At 40.8% G+C, this 7,566-nt stretch overlaps 1 long non-coding RNA gene across 1 annotated transcript in view; it reads right to left on the reverse strand.

Annotated features, from left to right (window-relative positions):
- Positions 1–1,013: 1,013 nt before the first annotated feature.
- Positions 1,014–7,566, reverse strand: part of LOC123521709 — a 15,897-nt gene continuing 9,344 nt past the window's right edge. The window contains exons 2-4 of the long non-coding RNA XR_006680085.1: positions 5,653–5,761; positions 1,633–1,778; positions 1,014–1,258 (exon numbers count right to left, since the gene is read on the reverse strand). This is a non-coding gene — a long non-coding RNA (uncharacterized LOC123521709). The remainder of the gene's footprint in view (positions 1,259–1,632; positions 1,779–5,652; positions 5,762–7,566) is intronic.

A 7,566-nucleotide genomic window follows, 5' to 3' on the forward strand; every position in this document is an offset into this window, starting at 1 on the left:
ATGGAGACATTGGATGGGGTAAGATATGATAAAATAATAATAATTTATAAATTATCAAGGTTTCAGTGGGGGGGACCGGCGAGGGAGGGGGAAAAAGGAGGAGCTGATACAAAGGGCTCAAGTGGAAAGCAGGTGTTGTGGGAATGATGACGTCAACATATGTACTAATGTGCTGGACACAAATGACATATGTACGGATTGTGATGAGTTGTATGAGCCCCTAATAAAAAGATTATTTAAAAAAAAAAAAAGAAGAGCCAGGAGTAGGGGCCTTTGGATCCTAGATTCTTGCATTGAAACTCTTCAATCCAGAAAACAGGGAGCTGTGACACAAGAGAGGAAGTGATGGGAGAAGCAGCAACAGAGACATGGTGGCAGCAGAACCAAGAGACTGAGACAGAGTAGTGGGATTCCCAGGCCGCAGAACAAGGGAGCTCAGTGCCTCTGGGCAGGAGGTTAGTAGGTAAAGTGGTGAACATTTGAGTACTTAGCTGAGCAACTAGATTTGCCAACCCACAGAGAGCTGAGTGTGTTTGGTGTGAGGCTAAGGGGCAGAGTGAACATTTATCCTCAGAACTAAAGACCTTTGTAAAATTTGCACATTTAGGACAGAAGCCAGGGGATTGCAGGGCCGGACCTTACCTACAGGTATGGCTGTCAAGGTGCTGTCCCAAAGAACTGTACCTTGAGTCATCTATGATCCTAAATTGTGTGTTAGGGTAAAAAAGTGACCCTTTTGTCAAATATAAATTAAGGAGAACATTTATTAAACTTTAAGAGACAAAAAAATGGCACATACACATCATATGGATAAGGGAGGACATTAGCAGGTCAAAATGCAAATGAAGATTCACAGTCGGGACTCTGGATAAATAGGACATAGAACAATAGGCATGTCGCAGATCATGATTGATGGCAAATCAATACAGCACAGATAAAGGTGGGATTGTAGCAGCAGGAATGGGATCATAATTAGGACCTAAACATTATTAGATAGGAAGACTTACAAGATTGGTCCAGGGCCTTCAAACTAAAGCAGGCAAGGCCAGACTCATGACAATGGCCCCTGTGCTGTCGTCAGTAAGGTGAGCTCCATCGAGGATACATCTAGGCAGGCCCTTGGAGGGGGCTGGCTGGAAAGGAGTGTAGGCAAACTATTTTCTAAGGCATTCATTCTCCTCAAGGGGAAGATGATCTACATTCTTGGTGAATGATCAGAAAGAATTCATGCCATCGGGTGGATTCTGATTATAGCAACCTTTAAAAGAAGGTGGAACAGCCCTTTGTGGGTTTCAAGATCATAACTCTTTACAAGATTGGAAACCCTTTCTCCCCAGGGGTGACTTGCAGTTAGGAACCGCTGACCTTGCAGTTAGCCGTCCAATCTGTATCCACTATGCCACCAGCCTTTTGCAAATTTAAGTTCTAATACAATTATAAACGGTTACATAACTAGTGAATTCTATCATGCAGGGAGATGCACAAAGAGCTCGGACCCTGACCATTGGGGCAGCCTGGGCCCTTGTACACTGGCACTTTCCTGGGTTCAGACCCCCGGAAGCCCGGATCCCTCCTGCTTCCCCTCAAGCTCCTCCCCCCAGCGATGCCCCAAGGAATCCCAGAGTTCCTCACCCTGTTTGGAGTCAAGTGACCGGATTTGGTTCACAACACAGTCAGAAGTTGAAAACCGTCCTTATGATGCTTCAATGTGCAAGAAAGTAGTAACAGATTTCTAGCTCCCTAGACTGGATCCTATTTCTCTGTGGCAAATCTTTGATCTGAAACAGAAGGTAATGTTGAGAAAGGCATGGCAGGTTGTTGGCCTGTACTTCTTGTGTTAAATAGTGATCACCCCCACCCCCCTGGGATCAAAACCATGCTCCAATCTGAGGGTGTTTGCATTAAACCAGGGGCCATTCTATCTTTACAGAGCAATTTTACTAATTTCTCAAATATCATTATCAACTTTGGATCCACATCCTATATATACAATATTTATCTTTAGAATAACGTGGAAGTGTTTAAGGCCTCAAAATTCTCAAGCTCCATTGAAGGTAATATCTTCTTTTCACCAGCAATCTAACTGAAGAAAGGAATAGTTTTACCAGCCCGTTCTGCACCTCAGACCATAACCCTTGACATATCTGGCTAAAGTGATCAAGCTGAATCATGCTCATATATGCCACTCCAACCCATGCTGAGCTTTTCATCAAGTTTAACCTGCTCCAATCCCCTTGCATCCTCTTTATTCTTTACAATATCTATGTGTGTGAAGAAATGCCTATGGTTGGGTAGCCTATTTATGCACAATAGTGAGGTAAGTGGAGAAACTTGTTTTAGAGGTGGATAACAAGAGACAGAGGAACACCAATAGGACATCCTAGAGGTACCTTGGCCAAGACAGAGATATCCTAAACAAGAAAACAAGCCAGGGGAATCCTTATTTGCTACTCTCTTAAGCTCTTATGTTTACGGATGTCCAATTTTAAAGCCTTTGTGAAAGACTGCAGCCTATAATCAAGGAATGGCAAGGCCTCGGTAGATAGGTGATGCTAAGAGCCAAGTTGAGGGCCGAAGCTTAAAAGTACAAGATGGATCCAGGAAAGAGATGACTGATCAACCATTTTGTCACCTTGGCCTAGATTCTCGATTCCAAGCTATCTAGGTAATGCTGACAGATGGCAAACAACACACACTGTAGGAGAGGGGTTATTGGCTTGGGTTCAAGGATGTCTTATCCATAGTCTCAGGTGTGAGTGACTATTTGTCTGTCAAGAGTAGTGTAAATCATTTATCACTCTACAATGAGGGGTCAGCTGCAAGACCAGAGGATCTAGTCAGAGCAAGTGATCTATGAGAGTTGAGTGGGTTTCAGGATGCTCAGAAGGTCTATAAACAACTGAATAAAAATTAAATTCCATGAGAAACTTCAAGGCTAACTGTCAGACAGATTAAAGTTGAAGATTCTGGCAACTAACACCAGAGTATTCACACAGTATGAATAAACACTGTATGCTTTATGTCTAAGTTCAAGTTATTGGGTGAAACATAACAATGGTTGTGAGAGTGCACTTACTCACCTGTTAACAAAGTGAGATAATGATACTTCAAGAAAACTGTAGAGCAATATTGATAATGGATTTCAAGAACATGAAAAAGTTCTTGAAAATATTGGGACTTGAGTGGGGCAACACATTAAAATAATTACATATGATGATTAATTGGAATCTATCCTAGCGTTGACTTAACATAAGAAAACAAGCATTTTAATATACCAATTAATGTAAAAAAAGATTTAATAATCTAAATAGACACATAAAACATACTGAGTTAGTTTATTGTGCCAACCTGGCCGAAAAACACATGTGGGATTAATTGAAGGGCAGAGGGATAAATGGCCCGGTGAGCCTCGCCTTTCTAGCTCTCAGGTGTCTTGCTTTCTGATGGTGGGACCAGGGTGCAGCTACCTCAGCCAGTTCCCTGCTTTAGCTGGCAAGGGTCACTTCCTGCAAGACATCCCTGAGAAGCCACATGGGCCTACCCGGATGCAGCCTTGGGTGCTGGAGCATCCGAGTGGAGAACCCTGCTAGTGCTGAGATGCTTACACATTCACTGACTCAGCTTCCCTCCTGCAGTTGGCATCACTGTGTCTGTTTTGTGAGATGGAGGAGGACTTTGTGGATTAGTGTTGGACATATTGGTTAATGGGTTAATGTTGGACTTGTGGGCTTGGGCAGCACTGGGTTGGGATGTTTTCTTGATGCGCACTTACCCTTTATGTAAAACTCTCTTTTATTCATGAGTTTCTGTGGATTTGTTTCTCTAAAGTACCCACACTATAACACATACTAAACAAAGTCAAAGGCTTTTAATGCTAAGGTAAAAAAAACCCTCTACAAATCTAACATAAAACAGATTTAGTTCAGTATGTTAATATGCTAATATACAGTCCTAAAAGAGAAAATATCATACATAAACGAAAAGAGAAAAACATCACCCCATCTCAGAAAAAGGACAAACATAAATGTCCACTTTTACCAGTGATATTAAAAATTGACTGTATGTTCTAACTACAGCAATGAGATTAACATTTTTTTAAGGAAGAGGCTTCCAAAAAGAAAAATTCCCCTAATCATAATTTAGTTATCGTATCCATAAAATATTCACGATATGCCATAAATAGCTAATAAATATAAAAACATTGTAGGCTATATTTCAACACACAGTAATAACTTTTGGTATTTAACTCACTATTAATTGCTAATCAGGAGGGTAAAGGGAAGGTGGGGGGAGAAAGGCGAAACTGAACACAAAGATCTACATATAATCCCCTCCCAGAGTGATGGACAACAGAAAAGTGGGTGAAGGAAGACATCTGTCAGCGTAAGACATGAAAAATTAATAATAATTTAGAAATTATCAAGGGTTCATGAGGGAGAGGGGGGAATAAAAATGAGAAGCTGATACCAAAAGCTCAAGTAGAAAGAAAATGTTTTGAGAATGATGATGCCAACAAATGCACAAATGTGCTTAGCACAATGGATGGATGTTTGGATTGTGATAAGTTTTACAAGTCCCTAATATAATGTTTTAATTTAAAAAAATAAAAGACAATACAGCATGATCAAAATTACAGCATTTATCTTACAGAAAAGGAAGTGCAAACTTATTCAGATTAGAACCCTGAAACAGGGAATTTGTTTCCACCCATTTTGTGATAAAAGTCATGGATTTAGAGTCCTGTAGTTTTCTGTAGTTGAAGGTCCTCATATCTGATGAATTAATGAACTAAAACAAGAAATTTCTATGCACATATAAGAGTGACCATGTATGGATTTACATATATAGACACACATATGTATATGACACACACACATATATTAAGCTGGACAGCAGAAAGGATTGATGTTCACCCAAAAACTGAAGTTTGGGCACTTGAACACACTGAAACATGGATGCTACACCTAGCATTGGACCCATGGGCTTCAGTTGGACTGGGCTGGGACTTTCTCCTGATAAAAGTTTACTTCTTGATATGAAACTCTTTCTTATGCATATGTCAGTGTCTATAATTTTATTTTTATAGACAACCCAGCCTAAGGCAGGTCCTCATCACATTAGTGTCCTGTGAGGGCGTAAAGTGTATCTTACATGCTGCTCTTGTAGAAAGACACCTCACAAGTAAAGTCTGAAAAGATAATCAACAATTCTCTGATACCGAGACAAGCCTATGTTCCTCTAGTTCTGTGGATTTTGGGTCAGTATAAATCTATTTATAACAAAAATATCATGTTAACCTTGTAAAAAAAAAAGAGCACTTACCAGGCACAACACACACATATTCTCTGCACCAAACATCAATACTCACATTTATAACACGTAAGGAAACTTGGACTCACAGTCACACTTGATAGAAGAAGTTAGTATAACACTAAGAGCTTTATATTCATGAGGGAAGCATGACATGCATTCTCTTGAGAGGAAATTACAATTGTTTATATAACAAAGTACTCCCATTACTCAGCCCACATACTGCAGTAGCGTCAATGAGTATCTCTCTCTCTCTCTCTCTCTCTCTCTCTCTCTCTCTCACACACACACACACACACACACACACACACACATTTTCTTTTTTAATGAAAGTATTCATACCTACTGAGGCCAGGTTTCAAAAAGTTTCCATCATCAAATGTCTAGGATGCAGCAATGCCCATTCATCCTAGGAGAAGTCCACAGCCACCTCTTCAACAGCCACAGTGTCCTAAAACATAACATATATTCTGGTTCAGCAAGGTACTATGCACTCCACTATGTGAAAGGATGAAGATCACAGTCCTGGGAAACAGACTTCACACAGGGATTAGACACAGGGGTCTTGTTCTACTAAGGATCACCATCAGGGTTTAGTTACCAGCCTCATCCCTTCACCCACTAGACCAGCGGTTCTCAACCTGTGGGTTGTGAGCCCTTTGGGGGTCAAAGGACCCTTTCACAGGGGTCACCCGATTCATAACAGTAGCAAAATTACAGTAATGAAGTAGTAACAAAAATAATTTTATGGTTGGAGGGTGACCACACATGAGGAACTGTATTAAAGGGTCACGGCATTAAGAAGGTTGAGAACCACTGCACTAAACATACTTCCTCACTAATTACATGCTATCCCAACGACTGCATTCTTCTAGCATGAGTTTATCTCTGTACAGTTTGTCCGTGACCAACTGCAACCTTAGTCCTCTCTATGTGGTTCAGAATAGAGAACAGTCAGAACACGTAATATAAATCAGACAAATGATCAAAAATAAAAGCCTCGATTCCACATTCACATCCTCTCTTCCATTGGAGGGAGGGGAGAAATTCACCTCCTTGCACAGAACCAACCGGAATATTTATCAAAACATGAAGCACAGGGTGAAAGCAAGATAACTAGGAAACACTGCAGAATTTGTGCTTCTCCCTGTAGCCCCTCCTGAGCCATTGGAGAGTGACAGGTATGAACTAGCAAAGTGGCAACCAAAGCCCTGGATTCATGGCATCCTCTTGGAGAATTATACGTGATCAAGAGCTTACATATTACCTACTGAAAGAGATGATTATTTGGGGAATTATGAAATTTTCTGTAGTGTTTCTGTGTTACTCGCCTACTTTGCAGTCACTCTACAGTTGCACTCTTGTGTATTTTGTACCTTTGTGGAGATAGGCCAAGCTATTGAAAAGGGAAACAGGGCAAGAGTGAAAGGTAACAATAGTATATATATATATCCTCAAAATTTTCCCACTCTGAGACACAAAGCTACTGTAATATAATTATTATGGACTGCTTCCCTAAAAAAGTACTGGATATGCACCTAAATACACTCTAAGCTCATAGGATATACTGACAAAAGAACACAATATGTGCAGTATCATAATAGCATGTCCTTCTTTTTGCTGATTGGGAAAATGTATTTAGGTTCCAATTTTCTTATAAGTTGATTGAACTTCAATGCATTTGACTGTTAAACTGTGTTAGGATCCTAGGACTTCCACACCAGGCTTTGAGATGGGCCATTCTAAGATTTTTTTCACATTTGCAGATCATGGAAGGCAGACTAGCTGAACATGATGACCACTAGAATTCTCTCAGCTGTGGGACTGGCCTCTATGACTTGTCATACTTTTGTTCCCACATTTTTCCAGGAGAGACCAGTCCCTAGAGAAGGACATCTGTGGGGTGGAAGGCCAGTCCCCCACAACTAATCATGGGTTCAGTAAGCACACTGTATGGTTAAGATACATAAGGATTATAATAAGGTCATAGAGAGCATGAGAGATAAGAGATTGAAATAATGGAGTCTGACACATTTCATGGTAGCATGCTCACCTCCTGGACGGCCATGATCTTACCAGTCAGGTAGGCACACAGCATGGGCCGAGGACAGGAGAGCAAGGCGAGGTGCATCTATTTATTGGTCCCAACACTTACCTAACCCAGGCTTATATCTACTTAGGGGGCATGATTACAGGTAACTACACAGGTCACAGGAAGGGGCTGAACCATAGGCACTACAGCAATAGGTGTGTGTG

This window comes from Echinops telfairi, unplaced genomic scaffold (assembly GCF_000313985.2).
Source record: "Echinops telfairi isolate 266 unplaced genomic scaffold, ASM31398v2 ScPeMD7_43;HRSCAF=161, whole genome shotgun sequence".
Classification (NCBI taxonomy): Eukaryota; Metazoa; Chordata; class Mammalia; order Afrosoricida; family Tenrecidae; genus Echinops; species Echinops telfairi.